Source organism: Hyla sarda, chromosome 1 (genome assembly GCF_029499605.1).
Source record: "Hyla sarda isolate aHylSar1 chromosome 1, aHylSar1.hap1, whole genome shotgun sequence".
Lineage (NCBI taxonomy): Eukaryota > Metazoa > Chordata > Amphibia > Anura > Hylidae > Hyla > Hyla sarda.
In genome coordinates, this window is record NC_079189.1 from 57116748 (window position 1) to 57140566 (window position 23819).

Below are 23819 nucleotides of genomic sequence, written 5' to 3' on the forward strand. Positions count from 1 at the left end.
TGTGCCTCCAGCTGTTGCAAAACTACAAGTCCCAGCATGCCCATAAGGGAATGCTGGGAGTTGTGGTGGTCTGCCTCCTGCTGTTGCATAACTACAGCTCCCAGCATGCCCTTTTTGCATGCTGGGAGCTGTTGCTAAGCAACAGCAGGAGGCTGTCACTCACCTCCAACGATCCTCGCCGCACAGGTCAGTCCCTCGTCGTCTCCGCCGCTGCTCCTGGGGCCCCGATCCCAACAGGGGCGCCGGGGATCGGGGTCCCCAGCACCCGGGTTGCACGTCCCGCACCCGCTCACGTCCTCTGGAAGAGGGGCGGAGCGGGTTGCGGGAGTGACACCCGCAGCAGGCGCCCTGATTGGTCGGCCGGGAATCCGGCCAACGAATCAGGGCGATCGTGAGGTGGCACCAGTGCCACCTCACCCCTGCTGGCTATGGCTGTTCGGGGCCGTCTCCATCACCGGAGACCCGACTGACCCGGAATCGCCGCAGATCGCTGGACTGAATTGTCCAGCGATCTACGGCCATCGCCGACATGGGGGGGCATAATGACCCCCCTGGGCGATATGCCGCGATGCCTGCTGAACGATTTCAGCAGGCATCGGGCATCGGCTCCCCTCCGGCTAGCGGCGGGGGGCCGGGAATGAACAGGACGTACTCCTACGTCCTCGGTCCTTAAGGACTCGGAAACGGGGGCGTAGGAGTACGTCCATTGTCCTTAAGGGGTTAAGGACCAGAGCATTTTTTGCACATCTGACCACTGTCACTTTAAACATTAATAACTCTGGGATGTTTTTAGTTATCATTCTGATAACGAGATTGTTTTTTCGTGACATATTCTACTTTAACTTAGTGGTAAAATTTTATGGTAACTTGCATTCTTTTTTGGTGAAAAATCCCAAAAGTGTTCGGCGGGCGCAGTAGAGGGCTCAGAAGCAAAGGAGCGACAAGGGGATTTTGGAGAGAACATTTTTCTGAAATGGTTTTTGGGGGGCATGTCACCTTTAGGAAGCCCTTAGGGCGCCAAAACAGAAAAAAAAAACAAAAAAAAAAAAAACACATGGCATACCATTTTGGAAGCTAGACCCCTTGAGGAACGTAACAAGGAATTAAGTGAGCCTTAATACCCCACAGGTGTTTCATGACTTTTGCAAATGTAAAAAAAATAATAATAATTTTACCTAAAATGCTTGTTTTCCCAAAAATTTTACATTTTTAAAAAGGGTAATAGCAGAAAATACCCCCCAAAATTTGAACACCAATTTCTCACGATTCAGAAAACACCCCATATGGGGGTGAAAAGTGCTCTGCTGGCGCACTACAGGTCTCAGAAGAGGAGTCACATTTTGGCTGTTTGGAAGCAAATTTTGCATGCCGCATTTAGGAAGCCCCTATGGTGCCAGGACAGCAAAGAAAAACCCGCATGGCATTACATTTTGGAATCTAGACCCCTCCGGGAACTTAACAGTGTTTCAGTGAGTACTTACACCCCACAGGTTTTTTGAACAGTGGGAAGTAAAAGTGAAAAATTTGATATTTTTCCCAAAATCGGGCCCCCGAAGTGATTGATGACCGGCCTGATTTTATACAGGCGGTCATACGCATTTAGGAAGCCCCTATGGTGCCAGGACAGCAAAAAAGAAAACCCACATGGCATTATATTTTGGAAACTAGACCCCTTGGGGAACGTAACAAGGGGTAAAGTGAACCTTAATACCCCACAGGGGTTTCACGACTTTGGCATATGTAAAAAAAAAGATAAAAAAACATTTTACCTAAAATGCTTGGTCTCCCAAAAATTTGACATTTTTACAAAGGGTTAAAGCAGAAATTACCCCCCCAAAATATGAAGCCCAATTTCTCCCAATTCAGAAAACACCCCATATGGGGGTGGAAAGTGCTCTGCTGGCGCACTACAGGTCTCAGAAGAGGAGTCACATTTTGGCTGTTTGGAAGAAAATTTTGCTCTGGGGGCATGCCGCATTTAGGAAGCCCCTATGGTGCCAGGACAGCAAATAAAAACCCACATGGCATTACATTTTGGAATCTAGACCCCTCCGGGAACGTAACAGTGTTACAGTGAGTACTTACACCCCACAGGTTTTTTGAACAGTGGGACGTAAAAGTGAAAAATTTGATATTTTTGCACTATATTGATAGTGTTACCCCAAATGTTACATTGGGTAATAGGACAAAAGGCCCCCAAAATTTGTAGAACAATTTTGTCTGAGAAAAAAAAATACCCCATATGTGGATGTAAATTGCTATGTGGACGCACTGCAATGCTCAGAATGGAAGGAGTGAAAATGTTGTTGAAATTGAAGTTGGGGGTCATGTGCATTTATAAAGCCCCCAACATTTATAAAGCCCGGGGGATAGGAGCATGTAGGGGATGGGGCGGAAGGCCTCTTTGATTCTTCCGGACTGTCCCCCAAGCGACCGTGGATCTGGTGGCGAGGGATGTGAAGAGAGGGACACTAGTATAAAAATTATCCACGTAAAGGTGGTAACCTTTATCTAGCAATGGGTGCAAAAGGCCCCAAATGATTTTCCCGCTAACACCCGGAGGTACTCTCGCAAAGTTTATACATCTTCACGCCATGCTGCGCTTGCTTGGTAAGGATGTATTGCCGGAAGCTGAGTCTCCCCTTAAAGCTGATGTCTCATCAATAGAGACCTCCCGCCCCGGGACAAAGGCCTCCCAAAATCTGGCCCCGAAGTGATTGATGACCGGCCTGATTTTATACAGGCGGTCATACGCAGGATCAGTTCGGGGGGACATGCTGCACTATCAGCATAATGCAAACATCTCCGAATGGCCTCGAACCGGGAACGTGCCATGGCCATACTGTAGAGGGGTGTCCAGTAAAAGATGTCCCCACTCCAATATTGCCTGTTACTGGGTTTTTTAACTATACCCATATGCAGCACGAGGCCCCAAAAGGTCCTCATTTCGGCTGCATCGACTGGAGTCCAGCCGCCGGGTCTAGCTAAAAGTGAGCCCGCGTTAGCGGCGACGAACTGTTGGGCATACAGATTCGTCTGTGTAACCATCAAATTAACAAAGTCGTCACTGAAAAAAATGAACGAAAAAGTCCTTTTCAGTGAACCCGGCGATGTTAATTTTGATTCCTGAGTTGCTCAGAAATCACGGGCTCGTGGTCCGCTGGCTGAGTCCAGACAAGTTCTCCGGTACGATGTACCAGTGATCTTGGCTGGGGGGCTTCACTAGTATGAGCGCCAGGGGGACTCATACTAGCATGGGGCACAGGGTCAAGAACAGAGGAGATTTGCGGCGCCGCACGGCGGCGAGTTCGCCGCCTTGGTGGCTCATCATCAGAACTAGATGATGAGGAAGACGATGAAATAAGGAAGGTGGGGTCTTCATCGTGCTCTGAGCCGCTCTCGGTGTCGGAGGCAATTATGGCATATGCCTCCTCCGCCGAAAACGCTCTGCGAGCCATTTCCCTACTCTAATGGGGATACGGGTGTGTGTGTGTGTGTGTGTGTGTGTGTGTGTGTGTGTGTGTGTGTGGTGTGGTGAGAGACTACCTCCCTAACCTAACCTAGCCCGCCCTAACAGAAAAAAATATAAAATAAAAAGGGGACTTTAAAAAAAAATAATAAAAGGGGAATTGTAGCGCAAAAAAGCCCTGCGCCAAAAGAAAGCATTTATCTAATCGGTGGTGTGCGCACTGATTAGCGCTTGTGGCGGCAGGGGGGGCAGAAGTCAGTGGGGGGTCTGGCCACTCAGCCCAGAACAGTGGCTGGTGGCTTGTACACAGACCCCCACACAAAAACCCCCGAAAAATAAAATAAAAAAAACACTTTACCCCGAAAAAAATGCTGATCAGTGATAAATCACTGACAGCGGTGGGACAGGCTGCACACACAGGTATGGTCCGTCCACACAGTTCACGCCTGCTACTGGTGGCACGGACCGCCTATGGGTGCAAAAAAAACACGCGTTAACCGAAAAAAGTGTCTTTACCACAAAAAAAAAAACGCTGATCAGTGATAAATCACTGACAGCGGTGAGGCACGCCGCACACACACAGGTACGGTCCGGCCACACAGTACACGCCTGCTACTGGTGACACAGACCGCCTATGGGTGCAAAAAAAACATTAGAAAACGCGAAAAAAAGCACCGACACAGCAAAAAAAACGCTGATCAGTACTACGGGACTGATCAGCGGCGGGTTGGCTTTAACAAACGGTGACGGACCGCTCTTTTATAACTAAGAGGGTCCGTGAAAAAAAGAAAAAAAAGATCTGCGCCAAAAAAAAAAAAAAAACGCTGGCGGCAGACCGCAGCGACCCAGCAGGGCCTGGGTCATGCAGCTAAAGGTGCTACGGACCCCCGGACACCCACTGATGTACGCTGGAAAAAAAATTAATATTTTTTTTAACCCTAACCTGTCCCTACCTAATCTAAAACTAACACTGGGGGATTTCTGTGCCAAGGGGCCACAGAAAGGGGGCAAGGGGCACTTTTTTAACTGAAGGGATGGTGGGCAGCACGGGGCTCCGTCCTGCTTATCAGATCTCTGTGGAATGGCGGGCAAAATGGAGCAACATGCTCCTAGCCCCCACCATCCCCTCCCATTACACTGTGATTGGTGTGGCCACTTTGGCCACCCAATCACAACTGTACTGAGGGGGGTGGCCACAATGCCAGCCCCCAGTACAGCACAGATGGTGATTGGTGGTGTATATTACACCACCAGTCACCATCTATATCTGGGTCACAGGGTCACACTTGACCCTGATGACGCGGAACCGCTGCAGAACGCTGGTAAGTAGTTCCCGGCGCCCTGCAACGATCGCTAGTATAGGAGGTCCTCCGGCACACTGCCGGGATGTCTGCTGAATGAAATCAGCAGACATCCGGCTCCAATCCCCGCCCGGCGAGCGGCGGGGAACGGAATCGCAGCACATCGCTCGTCTGAATTGACGAGCGATGCGCTGTGATCGCCGACATGGGGGGGTCATCATGACCCCCCTGGGCGATATGCCGCGATGCCTGCTGATCGATATCAGCAGGTATCGGGCACCGGCTCACCTCCGGCTAGCGGCGGGGGCCGGGAACGGACAGGACATACTCATACGTCCTCGATCCTTAAGGACTCGGAAACGGGGGCGTAGGAGTACGTCCATTGTCCTTAAGGGGTTAAACACAAATAAAACATAGAAAACTTCATTTTTTTTTTTCAAACAACAAAGTACCTTTTTAGAAAGATTGTTTTATTTACCATAACTAGTCCAATAGCAAAAAAAAAATTTTATGACAGTGACCATTTAAGTGACTGTGAGGAGAGTGCAGCTCCTGCTTCATAGGCCGTGGGTGACAACTATTAGTAGCCAGATACTCACCGCTAATGGCGGGAATTGGCGATCCCACCACTCTTTCATTAACCCTTTAAATGCTGTGATCAATGCTGATCACAGCATCTTAAAGTATAAATGAAAGATGCCAGTTAGCTCAGGGTGCTCATCAAACTACCGCAACACTGTAGCGGATCGCCCCCTTACTCTGGACCTGGCTGGTATCTCATTCTCATTACTCTTTTTGAATATTGGAAGTTCTTCTATATTTCATTAGGAGTATTCTTGATACATAACTTACAAACCAGTAGAATACATTGAGAAAAAAAAAGACAAAGCTCCACAGTGACTTTGTAAATCTACTTTCCATTAAAGGGGTACTCCACTGGCCAGCACTCGTCACATTTAGTTCTGAACGCTGTGTGCGCTGCGTCGGTCGGCTACGCCACCTCGTGATATCACATCCCTCAATGCAAGTCTATGGGAGGGGCGTGGGCCCCCTCCCATAGTCTTGCATTGAGGGGGTGTGGCCGACCCCGCAGCGCACACAGCGTTCGGAACTAAATGTTACGAACGCAGGAAAGTGGAGTACCCCTTTAAAATACAATAGGTAGTCCTTGTATGTGAGAACCTTTGTTAAATGCTTGTTCATGTGATTTGCATGGCCCATGAAATCAGATCATGGACCATAATAAGAGATAGTTGCCTTTAGTGATATTCGGTAATATTCAGTTGTAGCTTCCTAGAGTTGTAATTTTCATCAAAAAGATAGTTTTGTATTACAGATTGAACTAAAAGAACATTGTATGTGGTTTATACTGATTTAAAGTCACCGCTATAATAAGCTAAATATGTGCATAATTGTTGCAGACCATTCTGTACACATATGTCAGGCATAAGGAAGAAACTTGACTAACAGGTCTAGCAAGTGGCACCCAGTATCTTATGCCATGTTCAGGGTTCTAATAAATCTACCAACATTTGCACTGTTTTTGACACTATTGATAAATTGTCCCCAATAAGCAGAGGCGTGTGTAAGGGAGGATCCAGAAACTTTACAGGAATAAATAATCGCAGTTGACATGGGAATGGATATGTAGCACGGTACGCCCTGGATGGCTCAGTTAGTTATTTATTGGCTGATTCTTCAGATAATGCCTTGGTATGATGGGCTTTTTATTGCATTTAATGATTTAGACATAATCTTAGCCAATTACCATGTCATGTTTAAAGGGGTACTCCACTGGAAAACCTTTTTTTTTTTTTTTTTAATCAACTGGTGCCAGAAAATTAAACAGATTTGTAAATTACTTCTATTTAAACATCTTAATTCTTCAGCTGCTGTATGCTCCACAGTAAGATCTTTTCTTTTTGGATTTCCTTTCTGTCTGACCACAGTGCTCTCTGCTGACACCTCTACCCATGTCAGAAACTGTCCGGTGCAGGAAAGGTTTGTTATGGGGATTTGTTCCTACTCTGGACAGTTCCTAAAATGGACAGAGGTGTCAGCAGAGAGCACTGTGGTCAGACAGAAAGGAAATTCAAGAAGAAAAGAACTTCCTATGGAGCATATAGCTGCTGATAAGTACTGGAAGGATTAAGATTTTTAAATAGAAGTAATGTACAAATCTGTTTTAAGAAGAACTACGAGATTGAAAAATGTATCCCCTATCCTAAGGATAGGAGATAAGTTTCAGATCACGGGGTGTCCGACCGCTGGGGCCCCCCCGCGATCTCCCGTACAGGGCCCTGGCTCTCTGGTTAGAGAGGGCGTGTTGACCACCGCACGAAGCAGCGTCCGACATGCCCCCTCCATACACTGCTATTGGAGAGCCGGAAATTGCCGAAGGCATCAGAGAGCCGTGGCCCGTACGGGAGATCGTGGGAGGCACCAGCGGTCGGACCCCCCGCGATCTGAAACTTATCCCCTATCCTTAGCATAGGGGATAAAATTTTCAATCCCGTAGTTCTCCACTAACTTTCTGGCACCAGTTGATTTAAAAATAAAAAAAATTTCAGTGGAGTGCCCCTTTAACCCCTTCCCGACCCATGACATACATGTACGTCATGGGTCGGCTCCCATTCTATAACGCGGGGCCACGGCATGTCTTAGCGGGTCGGGCCCGGCACCTAGCAACGGCGGGACCCGTGGCTAATAGCGTGCGGCACTGATCGCTGTGCCCCGTGCTATTAACCCTTTAGACGCAGCATTCAAAGTTGATCGCCGTGTCTATGAAAGTTAATAAATGCCGGTTAGCTCAGTGGGCTGTTCGGGATCGCCGCGGTGAAATCGCGGCCTCCCGAGCAGCTGTAGGGCACGAGGAGGGTCCCCTGAGATCTAGGCATGAGCAGTCAAGCGGAAGAATCATTGATCAATGGTTTCCTATGGGATAACAATGCTCAATGTAAAAGATCAGTGTGTGCAGTATTATAGTCCCCTATGTGAGCTATAAAATTGCAAAAAATTTGCAATCATTTAACCCCTTCCTTAATAAAAGTAAGAATCACCTTTTCCCATAAAAAAAAAAAGAAAAAACTGTGTAAATAAACATATGTGGTATCGCTGCGTGCAGAAATATCCGAATTATAGAAATATATCATTAATCCGCACGGTTAATGGCGTATGCGCAAAAAAATTCCAAATTCCAAAATAGCGTATTTTTGGTCACACTTTATATCATGAAAAATGAATAAAAAGCGATCAGAAAGTCAGATCAATACAAAAATAGTACCACTAAAAACTTTAGATCACGGCGCAAAATATTTGCTCTCATACTGCCCCATACGCGGAAAAATAAAGTTATAGGGGTCAGAAAATGATTTTTTAAACGTATACATTTTCATGCATGTAATTATGATTTTTTACAGAAGACCAAATCAAACCTATATAAGTAGGGTATCATTTTAATCGTATGGACCTACAGAATTTTACCGAAAAATTTACTGTGTAGAAACAGAAGCCCCCAAAAGTTACAAAATTGTGTTTTTTCTTCAATTTTGTCGCACAATGATTTTTTTTTTCCGTTCCGCCGTTGATTTTTGGGTAAAATGACTGATTTAATTTCAAAGTAGAATTGGTGGCACAAAAAATAAGCCATCATATGGATTTTTAGGTGCAAAATTGAAAGAGTTAAGATTTTTTTTTAAATGTAAGGAGGAAAAAAACGAAAGTACAAAAAACGGAAAACCCCGGGTCATGAAGGGGTTAACCTATCAATACTCTTTATATATAAACTTTGAGTTAGAGGGCAACATAAGTCTCATTAATGCACCTTGCATGAGTTTCGGTCAGCTGTAATGTGTAGGTCAACCTGCAATAAGGGCCCAGTTACGCAATTTCCAAGCAGAATCCAGCGTAAATATTCCACTTTAAAATTCTGGTGTAGAAACGCCCATTGTTTTCTTTGGGATTCTGCTGCAATGTGCATATGGCAAAAATTTCTCTGTAGGAAAACTGCCATGGAAATTCAATATGTGGATAAACATGTTCATTCTTTTTGCTTGCTTGCCATGCTGATGAAGCCCAAGCTGATCCATTCTTAGAGCTGTGTGTATGAGTTGTCTTGGGTAACTTTAGTGGGGCAGAAATGAAAGTATTACACCCTATGACACCCGCCAAGTCACTGTTTTTTAAACCCATTTAACATAGTTTCTATTTTATTTTTAGCCCTTTACCATGATGTAACCTGTTACTCTTCTGAGGACATAATAGGCCTTTACCTACCAGTTACTATATGTTTTAATGTCATCTTGCCTATTACAGAATTATTTTCCTTTAATTCTTTGCCAACTTCCATTTATAGGATGAAAGGACGAAGATTACAAAATAGCGGTAATAACTCCTCTACAATGAATGCCTTTGGAGTAATAGTTTAATTGATCATCTACAATCTCATTTCATCTTCCTGTAACCATTATAAGCCTTGCATGTTGGTTCGTCAGGTGTAACAAGCGTAAGGGCTTCTGGCAAGGAGAAGGAAAGCTAATGACATTTTGTGATTGATCTTTATGAATAAAAGTCCCATTTGTGTGTTAGGACATGGCTGGACTAATCCTAGGAGACAGACAGTAATGTGCCTCGAAATGTCCAAATGGAAACTAACTTTTGGGACATTTGCCATTGATCTGTCAGCCCATGACTAGATGTGGCTAGCCATAATGATTCAGGACATACAACTCCATAGTCCTTTCCTGTGCTGAGGTATAAGCTTTTTGAAACTCAAGTGCCCAAGGGGCATTTCCCCACCTGACAAAAGCCCTGGTAAGTCCAGCCAATGTCCTTTTTATTACTACCTGCTGGCATCTTCCTATCTCATTTAGCTGACAGCCACTAGATAAAGAGGACATGGACACTTGGACCTGGGCTCTTGCTGTGCTGGGGAACGCCCCTTGGGCACTTGAGCCTCATTTGCATAACAACAGAAAAGGCTTATATCTCGGCACTTAAAATGACTATGGCAATAAAAGGTATACCCAGAATCATGATGACTAGCCCTATCTAGCCATGGGCTTCTTTACACCCATGTTTTGAAAACCCATGGCTAGATAGGGCTAGTCATCATGATTGTTTTCCTTCCGGAGTATTTTATCACCTATTTTTCTCCTAAGAAATGCAATACTTATAAGAGGAGGAATACTTTAGAAGCATTTACATTAAAATTCCTTTATTCCAGCTTTAATTGGTCAGATCTCAGATCATTTTTCTGCATTATCACAGTGATGTGATCCTGAGCATTACCATGGCGGTCCTGTCATGCTGGGAGTTGTAGTTTTGCAACAGCTGAAGACACTGTTGGCAGAAATGTGTATGCTATTTGTCACATCACATCCCAGAAACAATAAAATGACTGCATTACTCTTTAGGACCCTGTAGGTGGGGAAATGGAAAGGACAGTGGTTTTTTGGAGGCAAAGATCGGGCCCAATTTACTAACCATGAGGTGGAAAAATTTCTGCCGATTTCAGGGTATACTGTAGGTTCATAGCATGTTATTGTTTTGTGCAATTGATATACATTTTACTTTACAATTCAATCCACAGTGAACTATATAAAATAGGGCCAAGAACTATTCATAGTATTCAGGATATTGGGCAGACTAGATGGGCCGACAGGTTCTTATCTGCCGACACATTCTATGCCTCTATTCTATAGCTAATCTCTTGTGGCAAAACTCTGTAATACAATTTTTAGGTAGCAGTTGTAAAAATAGCATTTTACCTGTAAAAATATTAGTGTACCAGTCTCTTTAAAAAAAAATGTTTGACATATCCTAGAGTTTTGATTGGTCGGGGTCTGAGTGTTGAGACCCAGACCTATTCGTTCTAGCTATCGGTCGTGGTCTGAACACTCAGACCCTGACCAATCAAAACTTTTCTACAACATGTAAAAGGTTTACGTTTTTTTTTTCTTTATTTGTTGCCATCTGATAATCTAGAAGAATTGATAATTCAGCACCTAGATTAATTACCTTTCCCTAAAAACAAATGCAGTGCAAGCAACGCAAATAGAACACTTTCTCTATTCTGTCCGTGCAGAGCATTTTTATCTGGAGTCCATGGTTCCAGAGCCATTCTGTCCCCCCTACGTGATTCTTACAATTGTGGGGAGGGATAACTGCATTCACTATCTCCAGGCCTATGAACATTGTACTGTGTTTTATTGCCCCATTGTGTTGTGGATGGATTTAGTGTTCGTTGTAGACACGCAGGTCGGCAGCGCTGTTTCATTTAGGCCAGCGCCTCAGTGCTCCGCTGGCATCGCGCTGTCTGTTTTGGCAAGTGTCACTGGAGGCCTGAAATGGGACAAGAAAATTAATTTTGCTTTCTTTGGTCCTTGTTCTCTCCTGGGGAGAAGCCTTCCAAGTGAACGGTAGCTGGAAATCTAGTGCTAATATCCCCTTAGAATATGTATTAAAGGGCCGGATACTGTTTACTTTACATCAGAAGTTTGTAGGATTTATTTAGTGTGTCTCATGGTTGGAGACACTTAACTCAGTCATAGGGATAGTTTCATTAAAACATTTTGTGAGGTCTGTGTTAAAGGTATTTTTTCTTCCTTGGCTCCCATTGGGTAATTACCCAGCATTCCTGCAGTCCTTAATGGCATATTGGTATGCAGAAGGTAAGGGACCTATATCGGTGTATATTTAGCCACAACAAAGAAATGATAGCATGCACTCACCGCTCTAACAGTGTCTATAAGTCCGAAGTTCCGGAGTCACGGGATGAAGTTGAAGCGCTCAGGGGCTACACCGGTTGTTTCACGCCACTATGCATGCTTCTTCCGGACAAAGCGCGCATAGTCGCGTGAAACAACCGGTGTAGCCTCTGAGTGCTTCAACTTCATCACGTGATGTTATCCCGTGACTCCGGACCTTCTGACACTGTTGGAGCGGTGAGTGCATGAAATGGTTTCTTTGTTGTGGCATATTTGATTCTATGAAACACAATTACTCCAGAGAGCTTAGCCTGGAGTACAGATATCCATATATAACAAGATTACCTAAAACTTAACTTTTATTGGTATGTATTAAAGAAGAGGGAAACCAAACAAAATAATGGTGCTCAAAGTGAGTTTAAAATGAAATGCCCTTAATGCCTGATCGCATCATGTTAACAGGTGGAACACCACTCATTGAAATACTCTGCGTGGGAAACCAGTCATAGTCCCACATTGATTGGCATATATGGCATGAGCTAAAAACATATGATGTCTCCCCTACATGTTTCGGTGAAACATCACCGTCATCAGGAGGTATGGCAACAACCATATTTATATGTTTATATATTTGATTCTACACCTGTGATTTGTGGGCACCCCGCAGGTGTCTTCCATGATACCACTGGATCACTGACTTTGCAGACCGACATCTGCTGTTTACTCTGGCACCAATATATTCTAATAGGTGTGCTCTATCCCCCCCCCCCCCCCACACATTTCTTCCTTTATTGTTTCAATGTATAGTTAGATTTACCATTCAGAAGCCTGGAAAAGTGGGAGCTGTTTTCTGATAATGAGCTTTATAGGGGTACTCCGCTGGAAAACTTTTTTTTTAAATCAACTGGTGCCAGAAAGTTAAACAGATTTGTAAATTACTCCTATTTAATAATCTTGATCCTTCCAGTACTTATCAGCTGCTGTATACTACAGAGGAAGTTCTTTTCTGTTTGAATTTTGTCAGGAACTGTCCAGAGCAGGAGAAGTTTGCTATGGGGATTTGCTCCCACTCTGGACAGTTCCTGACATGGATAGAGGTGTCAACAGAGAGCACTGTGGTCAGACAGAAAGGAAATTCAAAAATATAAGAACTTCCTCTGGAGCACGCAGCAGCTGATAAGTACTGGAAGGATTAGGATTCTTTAAATAGAAGTAATTTTATAAATCTGTTTTTAACTTTCTGGCACCAGTTGATTAAAAAAAAAATGTTTTCCAGCTGAGTACCCCTTTTTAAATGTATCGACATAAAACATTCTTGCTACCTATAGCCACCACTAGAGGGTGCTTACTGTATATTGTAGTTTGAGTACAATGTTTAAAGTGTATACAGGCATTTTTAATGGGTTGTCCAGTGAAAAACAACTTATCCCCTATTCACACAGGATCTCCAAAATGGGGCTCTGAGAGAGTACATGCTGCAGACTACTCACTCTAACATCTTCGGCACTCCCATAGAAATGAACAGAGTGCAGTAGCGTCTGCAGCACCTGCTTTTTCTGAGAGATCGGGCCCCGTTCTGAAGGTCACGATTGGTTCCAGAGGTTGGACCCTTATCCTCTATCTCCCTGTTAAGTTTTATAAATGTCTGTGTACTGGGGTTGGAGCTTTGTATTATAAAAATATGAGTGTTAGAATACTGTGTGAAGAATTATTAGCAGGATAGGGGATAACTAGGTCATCAGTGGTGGTCTGACCGCTGGGTCCACCAATCACAAGAATGGAGGTCAATTGTCTGTGTGGTATGCTCCATTCACTGCTTGTGCCACATAGCCGAGTTCTGTGCTCAACAATGTTTAATAGTCCTTTAGAGAATGAAGAGAGCAGCTGTCGAGTGTGCACTGCCACTGCATGCACCTTGGGGATAATTGAATTGGGGGGGGGGGGGGTGGTGTGGTCAAACAGGTAACTTTTAATCTTGGAATAACCCTTTTATACATGTGGCTGTAGCATACTTCAGAACAGGCCCTAAGGCAGTTTTGGATTACTTCATTTTTGGATGACCACACTATGTTACTGCCACAAAGCTTCGGGGGAGGTCTGAGCCTTCCAGATGTAACATAAAGGCTTAAGCGCCGCCAACAAGTTGGAATCTACTCACCTAATATCTCTGTGTGAATGAGCCCTAAGACTATTGGCCTAATTCTGGCTTCACAACCAGAGGCACAGTAGACCTTGCTTTTGAGAACTTCAGAATAAAAGTATACATTAAGGATACAGACTAAATGTCATCACGAGTAGACTATGTGCAGTCCATTAACCCCTTAAGAACATAATGGACATGCGCTGAAACTTGGAGCACCACGACGTACATTTATGTCCAGTACATGATGTAAGCACCAAAGCAGGCTCGAATCATGCACGGCAGGTCCCGGCTGCTATCAGCAGCCAGGGATCTGCCGGTAATGGCGGACATCAGTGATCGTGCTGATGTCCCCAATTATCCCTCAGATGCCATGATCAATACAGATCACGGCATTTGTGGCAGTGCAGCACTTCTAATAGCTGATCTAAACGGCTTCAGGGATCAGATCAGCCAAGATTTCGGACGTAGGTCCCCTCATCTGCTGCAGCTGTCATTCTGGGGTCGTCTTCTCTGGTCTGCCTTGGAGCAGACCAGAGAAGATGATCGAAGATAATACTGATTAGTGCTATGCCTATGCATAACACTGAAACAGTATTAGCAATCTAATGATTGCTATAAATTGTTCCCTATGGGGACATAAGTATAAAATAAATGTGAAAAAAAGTAAAAAAAAAATAAAAAAAAAGTGAAAAATCCTCTCCCCCAATAAAAATTTTAATCGCCCCATATTACTAAAAGCGTAAAGAAAATAAAAATAAGCATATTTGGTATCTGTACATGCCTAAATGTCTGAACTATTAAAATATAATGTTAATGATCCTGGATGGTGAACAGCGTAAACGTAAAAAAAAGTCCAAAATTGCTGCTTTTTGGCCACATCACATCCCAGAAAAAATGTAATACAAAGTCCTAGGACTGTATCCACCTTTTCCAGCCCACCGGAGCTACTGAAAGCTGAACTAATTTATGCAGGATAAAGTCAGCAACTGCCGAGCCGAGAAGTTCTTGACGATTCGAATAACTGTAAGTTTGCTCATCTATATATATATAAAACTCAACGTGTGTGTGTGTGTGTATGTATGTTCCACAAAAAGTTCCAAACGGCTAAAGATATTAACATGAAACTTGGCACACATGTTACTTATATGTCAACAACAAACATAGGATAGGTGATTTAACCCTTACTCACCCCCATTTGCCAGGGACGTGGTTTATGTTTAAAGTCCCATACAAGTCTATGGGAAATATGTTACTGCATAACTTTCAAACGGCTGGAGATATTTCAATAATACTTGGTCACATGTTACTTATATGTCCACTTTAAAATATAGGATAGTTAATTTAACCCTTAACTACCCTCATTTGTGAGTGTTGGGGGTTTTGTTTAAAGTCCCATGCAAATCAATGGGAAATGTATGTTCTCACATAACTTCTGTACGGCTGGAGATATTTCAATACCTGGTACACATATTACGGGTCGGGATGGGAGGTCGGGATAGGAGGTCGGGGTATGAGGACGGGATAGGAGGTCGGGGTATGAGGACGGGATAGGAGGTCGGGGTATGAGGACGGGATAGGAGGTCGGGGTATGAGGACGGGATAGGAGGTCGGGGTATGAGGACGGGATAGGAGGATGGGGTATGAGGACGGGATAGGAGGATGGGGGGTATGAGGACGGGATAGGAGGTCGGGGTATGAGGACCGGGATAGGAGGTCGGGGTATGAGGACCGGGATATGGGGTCGGGATATGACAACAATATATGGGGATGGGATATGAAGTCAAAAGCTTCCTACTTTGTTGATTTTCCTCCCCAACAAGGATGAGGAAGGAAAAACCGGGCAACGCCGGGTACTCAGCTAGTCTTTCTATAAAACATACTCTTTTTGTTAAATTTTTTTTTTTAAAGTAGTATAATAGAAAAGCTTGTAAACCTGGGTATCATTTAAATTGTATTGACCCTCAGAATAAATATAACATAATTTTTACCATAAAGTGCACTCCCTGAGAAAGCGAAACGGCGTAGGGGTTGGCACTCCGTCTGGGTAGGTTTGTATAGCAACCTGTCCGTTGTTCATTATGCAACAGTGATTTGTGTTCCTTTTTCTTGTTGGACAGTTTGGAGGATTGATGGCCTGGTCCCCTATGGTAGCAGCTCAATTTTTTTTTTTCTCCAGGTTTGTCCCCTTTCTTTATTGTCTTGTTCCACAATCAGTTACGAACAGTACTTATTTTGTTTCTATACTCCTTTGCATGCTATCATGTCACGTACTCCCATTTTTTTATTTTGTTGCATGTATTTTTCCACATCCATTTAATCTTTTATGGGACTGTTGTGATATTTATGTGGTAGCCTGGGGTTGTAGGGTATATGGGGTGTAGCTGTGCAGTTACTAAAGGGTGCTTGCTTAACCCTTTCTATTTTTCTGACGCCAGGGTGAGGGCTCATCTGTAATGCTTGTCCTACCGCCACCCGTCCCAAGTGCAGTAGGGAGGTATTAAATAAGTGAATGTCCACAACCGGAGAGTTTGCTGAAAACTTTTACTGAAAATTTTATGCAGGCTTTATAACAGGAACAGTCTCTTTACAAGCAAAGTCTCTTAGATATTGACAGTGGTTGGGACCTTGAGCGTTTTTAAAGTCCTTAGTCTGATATGCGCTGTTCCACTGGATTTAGGGGATTTAGTTTCGGTCCAATAGTCACGCTAGCTTTGGCGGGATTTAGTTTAGAACTTGCGGTTTAGTTCAGGCTGAGGCCGGCAGGCTTCAGGCCTAGGGTTGTCTTTGCAAGTTACACAGATCTCAACTTTCCGATGATCCGGAACCCAAGAGAGAGATCATTGGCTGCAGCTCCCTTATATGGGCAGGGGCTGGCCTTAAGCTGATTGGTCCAAAACTTCTGTCAATTATCTGTACAAAGGATCATGGTCTGACATGTGACCTCTGAAAGGTCCTAAAGCATAACCCAAAGGAATTAACATAGTCACATGACCGAAGGTCCTGCGATGCTATAAAGGTAATTATATTAATATACATTAGTAAATATCATAGGAAAGAAATGTCCGGCACTCAGGTGTTTGCAGGTAAAAACTTTGTATGGCTTTATTCACAACGCCCAACACAGGACAGGATCTGACGCATTTCACACTACAGAGTGCTTATTCGCATCTACGAATAAGCACTCTGTAGTGCGAAACACGTCAGATCCTGTCCTGTGTTGGGCGTTGTGAATAAAGCCATACAAAGTTTTTTACCTGCAAACACCTGAGTGCCGCACATTTCTTTCCTATGATTTTGGTTGAATCGGGGGCGGTACCGGTGTCCGTAGCACAAGGAGGCGCAGCAGACGGAGGAGTGGTGAGCGGCTCTACCTTTCTTGTATCACATTATTAAATATATACACATAAACACTATAAAATTAGAGGAGGAGGAGGTGACTAGGGGCTGTCCCACCTGGAGGACCCTACCTGAACGTAGTAACTCTGACTTTGGGGACCACCATACAAGGTACGGTATGCAATACGGTACCGGGAAACCACATTTACATTATCCATAATCTGTGCCATTTTTCTGTGTGCTGCTGATTCATTTTATTGTTCTGTTTTTAAATGAGTACTCAGTAATGTTTGTTTAATTTTGCATTACTTTGGTTGTTGGGTGACTATTTATCGGTTTTATTCACAAAGTGCACTGTGTCAAAACGAAACCCTCCAATTTGCAAAATTGCATTTTTCTTTTTAACTTCGCCAAAATTTTTTTTGGGGTTTCGCCGTGCATTTTGTAGTAAAATAAAAGGTGTCATTACAAAGTACAATTGGTCACTGAAAAATCAGGCCCTCGTATGGGTCTGTAGGGGTGAAAAATGAAAAAGTCATGGATTTTAGAAGGCAAGGAGGAAAAATGAAAACGCAAAAATGAAACTGGCTTTGTCCTTAAGGGGTTAAAGTGAACGAGCACAAAGTGGCATATGTCGGCATACATATTACACTGTATAGCAATGATGTAGTGTGAGCCCATTGTGAAGGCAGCCTCTGTATACATTGATAGGGACATATCCTCAGATGTGAATAAAATGTCTTCTTCCCTGTTAGCAGAATTGCTCAGATTGATTGATTGCTTTAGTCACAGAGAAGCATCTAGCTGCACGGATGCCGGCCGCCTTTATTGCCCGGGTTGTCTTTTGCATTCTTAATCACGCCGATGGTGGGGGAGTATAAATAATTCATCGTAAGAGCCCTTGTTACAGGAAAAAAGGTTTGTGTGTGTGCGGCGAATGCTTCTCAAAGTAGGGCAAGCATCGAGCCGTGCAAGTGTCCACATACGGAAACTACACACCTAGGAGGATGGGAAATGAATTCTGTCAAAACACTAACAAGGATATCTGAATGTGTAGATGAAGCAGAGCCGAGTTTTCAGTCTTTATACTTTTCTGTGGTTTTCTTCATGTAAAAAAGCTGCCATATTGTAAAAGGGACCTGTGATCTGTCTTAGTAAATACATGGTAGAACTAAGGGCCTTTGTTCCTCTGGCATTCCTCCCGGAAAATATTTGAATTCATAGACAACTTGATATTACCGTGCTGTATATCTACACGCTGTGAGGCACGAGGTACATGCTTCAGCTGCCACCGGATAGCCGTTTACGGTGCCCCGTGGGGTCCGCTGACCATCACTTACCTGTCCTCGGGGCTCCGTAGCGTACTCCTCGGGATCCCCTGCATCATCGGCGCTCTCCATCGTCGTCATCACGTCGCTGCGCACGCCGTCCCGTCATCCAATAGGAGCGGCGTGCGTAGCGACGTGATGGCGGCAACGGTGAGCGAGGATGCCGGGGAAGCAGAGGCCTTGCCGGAGCGTCGGGGACACCCCGGGGACGCGGCGACAGCGATGGAGGGCGACATCCAGGGCAGCGGTGACGAGCGGTGACGGTCCGGAGTGGCGGGGACACATGAGTATAACCTCCAATACCAGTGGTCTTCAACCTGTGGACCTCCAGATGTTGCAAAACTACAACTCCCAGCATGCCCGGACAGCCATTGGCTGTCCGGGCATGCTGGGTGTTTTAGTTTTGCAACATCTGGAGGTCCACAGGTTGTAGACCACTGTCCTATACTTTACATTGCACGGATCCCTCAACATACGATGGTTTCAACAAACGATGGTCCATTTGGAACGGATTACCATCGTATGTTGAGGGACCACTGTATAGGGGTATCTTCCAGGTGTCATTTTGCTTACATATTTCCAGGAAGAATTACAAAGGAATAGTACGATACAATACAACAAATTATACTTCTGAATTGTTAATTCTTGGAGAATACAACTTTTCCTTAAGACAGACATGTCAGAAGATAGTGCTGCTTCTCATGTAAACACACAATGCAGCTTATTTGTAGCCATTATATAACTTATATATGGTATTTTTTCAGCAGATTATTGCTCCGCAGGATTCATGTTCAATTTGCAGTTCTCCCAGAGCTGGTGAGAAGAGCTTCCTCCTCCCCCTTTATAGACTTGTATTACTTGTCTTGCAGACTGAGGAGAATTTTTAGCTGATTTTCAGAGATGGTTTTAATAACAAGAAGTGTGGGGGGGGGGGGGTAAAACTTGGACATTTTTTGTCTAAGGCTAAGTTCATTGTGCTCCATCTTGTTAAAGGAGTATCTCCTATCCTAAGGATAGAGGTTAAGTGTCAGATTGCAGGGTGTCCGACTGCTGGGACCCCCGGGATAAGTTTCCCTAACCCGGAGTGCTCCTTTTAAAGGCCTGTTCTGTTTTTTTTTTTTCTTTTTCTTTTTTGGTGCCAAAACGTTACTGAGAACAGACACCACCAGGTCCCAATGAATCCAATTGACTTAAATAGGGTCTGTCAGGGATCTGCTAACTTACTGAAGTTTAGTCGGAAAAAAATTAGCAGACTTTTCTCCGCTAAACTCCTGTCATTCCGACGGACTTGCCAACAGCGCTCTGTATAATGGAGCCTGACTGGAATGTGAATGAACCCTAAGATATATTATGACGTTTTTTATATTCATTTATACAAAGTTTGTTCACATGAAAGTGCCTATTTAAAGCATACTTGTCATATCACAGAAAAAAAATTATGCTTTATGTTACTCACTACGTCATGTAGATGCTTTACATGTCGTTTTTTTTATGTATCTAGCTTCTGTATTTAGCTCACATTCCTCTGTTCTGCTGCTCACGCATTCTGACATCCACTGCTCAGGCAGAGGCGTGTCCAAGGCAAGCACTGAGCCTGCCCTCACTCATCATACATTCACTTCCTTCCTGAGTATGCTATGCTGTGCTGGGTCTCTTCATATCGTCACTGCAGACTGCTCTGTAACCCCCTCCTCTCTGTTTTCATACTGCAGCCTGATAGGACAGGAGTGAGCACAGTAGTGCTAATCCCACCCTCACTTCTTGGACTTTGTCCCATCCTGTGCTTAAGCTTGGACAAAGATGATGCTGCAGCTGGACAGAATTATGTTCTGGATGGTATGGGGACCCCTAGTTGTCTTTTTATTTATTTTATTTATTTTTTATCTTTATGAAGTATATTAGAAAGACTAATGTTTTGCCAAGGTGTACATTGCATAACATTTTTTTGATTGTTACAGTGTGTACTATGCTGCGGATCCGCCGTTGAAGGACCGCTGTATGCTGCCTTTACAGGTGCCGCTACAAGCAGACAAATTGAAGCGGTGCGAGTTGCTGCGCATGCGCGTTGTACTCGCACACGTCGCAGCCACTCCCCCTGCTCTATGAGCTAGGCCGAGAGTGTGTCTGCTTGTAGCAGCGTTTTGCCGCACCGATCAGGCACCTGTAAAGACAGCATACAGCGGTCCTTCAGCGGCGGATCCACAGTGTAATACGCGCTGGGGATCTGCTCGTGTGAACGTACCCTTAAAGGGGTTCTCCGGTGCTTAAACATCTTATCCCCTATCCAAAGGATAGGGGATAAGATGCCTGATTGCGGGTGTCCCGCCGCTGGGGACCCCCGGGATCATGCACGCGGCACCCAGTTTGTAATCAGTCCCCGGAGCGCGTTCGCTCCAGGTCTGATTACGGGCTACTACAGGGCAGGCGGCGTGTGACGTCACGCTCCGCCCCGCAATGCAAGCCTACGGGAGGGGGTGTGATAGCACATTCCACCTCCAAAAACCCCACTGACTGCAATGGGAGCTACGTAAAAACAGCACTTTCTCTACTTGTGTTGTTTTTTTCTTTCACTTGAAAAAGTGACATCATTTTTTTTTTTGTTTTTTTTTTGTTGGGTAGCTCTGCCTCCTGAGGATTTCTCCTACTAAATAAATTCTGCTTTCACATGTACTGTATAAGCCATTGTTCATTGAAAAAAAAGCAGCAGCCTCGAAACGCGTCTGATTCGGCTAAATAAAGAATATATATCCTACCACTGGATGTCATTCCATTCATGCGGCACGCGCCTAAACACCCAGATTTTTTCCTGTCTTCCACCCGATGACGTCAGTTCGAGTGAGGGTTCTTTATAAAGTGCACTTAGGTTCCTAGTTTCACATAGGACAGTGGTCTCCAAACTATGGACCTCCAGATGTTGCAAAAGTACAACTTCCAGCATGCCCAGACAGCGAATTTGTAGTTTTGCAATAGCTGGAGTGGTAAAAGTTGAGGAGTGTTGGGTTAAATCAGTGGTCTCCAAACGGTGGACCTCCAGATCTTGCACAACTACAACTACCAACATGCCCACAGTTTGGAGACCACAACATAGTGTGTGCCTGTGGGCATGTGAGTAAACACATGCTCACCAGGACATTACTGCAAACAACTAAACCACCAGTGGAGTAAGATAACCAGGAGAATGAGCTACACTACATGTTACTGCTATATTCTTGTGTGGATGAGGTTACATTTACCTTGTCTGGCATGTAGCAGTGTCATATGGCGGTATGCATTTGAGGCATAGATGTACATGCTAATAGTAATGAAGAGGAAGCGGGTGGTGAGCTGCATAGGAAGTCCTGCCTTGTCAGCAGCGAGTGAAGATGAAACTGACATAAACAGGTAGGATGGAGTCTTATAGAAAGTCTTCTCAGAAGAGTGGGAGCTGTTATACCTGCAAAGGAGGACGTACCCCATATTCATTCCTATGGATTTAGGAAGGGATGTCCTAAAAGCTTCTATAGGTGAAATGTGTAGATGTATCAGTACTTTTGTCTATATAGCGGTGTAATAGAATTATTTTAGCATTTTCATCTGAAATTGAATTTTAATAGTTTTTAATTTAGTATTGTATGTTTTGTATGAAATGAATTTTAGACAGTGTGTGGGCCTCAGGGTGTCATTCATTCTATATTCAGTATTGGAGCAGGTGACATATTAGTTCCTATATTACCTACAGGTCACTGGATGCAGTGACCTGGAATGTCCAATAGTTTATCTTCTAATTGAATGTTTTGCAATATACTGTCCATTTTATTCTACTACTATGCCTTTGTCATTTACAAGGGAACAGTACTATCTGTCTCTGTGTTATTTACAAGGGTACATACTATCTAGGCCTGCATTATGTACAGGGAGACACTGCTATCTGCACCTGCATTATTGATAGGGAAACAGTAATATTTGCCTCTGTGTTATTTTTTTAGAGTGATTATATTATTTGAACATGCGTTATGTACTATCTGGGCCTGCATTATGTACAGGGAGACAGTACTACCTGCGCCTGCATTATGTACAGGGAGACAGTACTACCTGCGCCTGCATTATGTACAGGGAGACAGTAATACCTGCGCCTGCATTATGTACAGGGAGACAGTACTACCTGCGCCTGCATTATGTACAGGGAGACAGTACTACTTGCTCCTGCATTATGTACAGGGAGACAGTACTACCTGCGCCTGCATTATGTACAGGGAGACAGTACTACCTGCGCCTGCATTATGTACAGGGAGACAGTAATACCTGCGCCTGCATTATGTACAGGGAGACAGTACTACCTGCGCCTGCATTATGTACAGGGAGACAGTACTACTTGCTCCTGCATTATGTACAGGGAGACAGTACTACCTGCGCCTGCATTATGTACAGGGAGACAGTACTACCTGCGCCTGCATTATGTACAGGGAGACAGTACTACCTGCGCCTGCATTATGTACAGGGAGACAGTACTACTTGCTCCTGCATTATGTACAGGGAGACAGTACTACCTGCGCCTGCATTATGTACAGGGAGACAGTACTACCTGCTCCTGCATTATGTACAGGGAGACAGTACTACCTGCGCCTGCATTATGTACAGGGAGACAGTACTACCTGCGCCTGCATTATGTACAGGGAGACAGTACTACCTGCGCCTGCATTATGTACAGGGAGACAGTACTACCTGCGCCTGCATTATGTACAGGGAGACAGTACTACCTGCGCCTGCATTATGTACAGGGAGACAGTACTACCTGCGCCTGCATTATGTACAGGGAGACAGTACTACCTGCGCCTGCATTATGTACAGGGAGACAGTACTACTTGCTCCTGCATTATGTACAGGGAGACAGTACTACCTGCTCCTGCATTATGTACAGGGAGACAGTACTACCTGCTCCTGCATTATGTACAGGGAGACAGTACTACCTGCTCCTGCATTATGTACAGGGAGACAGTACTACCTGCTCCTGCATTATGTACAGGGAGACGGTGCTACCTGCTCCTGCATTATGCACAGGGAGACGGTACTACCTGCTCCTGCATTATGCACAGGGAGACGGTGCTACCTGCTCCTGCATTATGTACAGGGAGACGGTACTATCTGCTCCTGCATTATGTACAGGGAGACGGTGCTACCTGCTCCTGCATTATGTACAGGGAGACGGTACTATCTGCTCCTGCATTATGCACAGGGAGACGGTGCTACCTGCTCCTGCATTATGTACAGGGAGACGGTACTATCTGCTCCTGCATTATGTACAGGGAGACGGTACTATCTGCTCCTGCATTATGCACAGGGAGACGGTACTACCTGCTCCTGCATTATGTACAGGGAGACGGTGCTACCTGCTCCTGCATTATGTACAGGGAGACGGTGCTACCTGCTCCTGCATTATGTACAGGGAGACGGTACTACCTGCTCCTGCATTATGCACAGGGAGACGGTGCTACCTGCTCCTGCATTATGTACAGGGAGACGGTACTATCTGCTCCTGTATTTTTTACAGTAATACAG

At 44.5% G+C, this 23819-nt stretch overlaps 1 protein-coding gene across 12 annotated transcripts in view; it reads left to right on the top strand.

Moving 5' to 3' along the window:
* The window catches only part of JAKMIP1 (janus kinase and microtubule interacting protein 1), a 167264-nt gene that overhangs the window by 35138 nt on the left and 108307 nt on the right, over positions 1-23819 (top strand). The window contains exon 1 of one of the 12 annotated variants that reach the window (XM_056555113.1): positions 9137-9153. The exons of the other annotated variants lie outside the window; for them this stretch is intronic. The gene's annotated coding sequence lies outside the window, so the exon portion shown is untranslated. Of the gene's footprint in view, positions 1-9136; positions 9154-23819 lie in introns of those variants that run through there. 12 annotated transcript variants of the gene reach the window in all.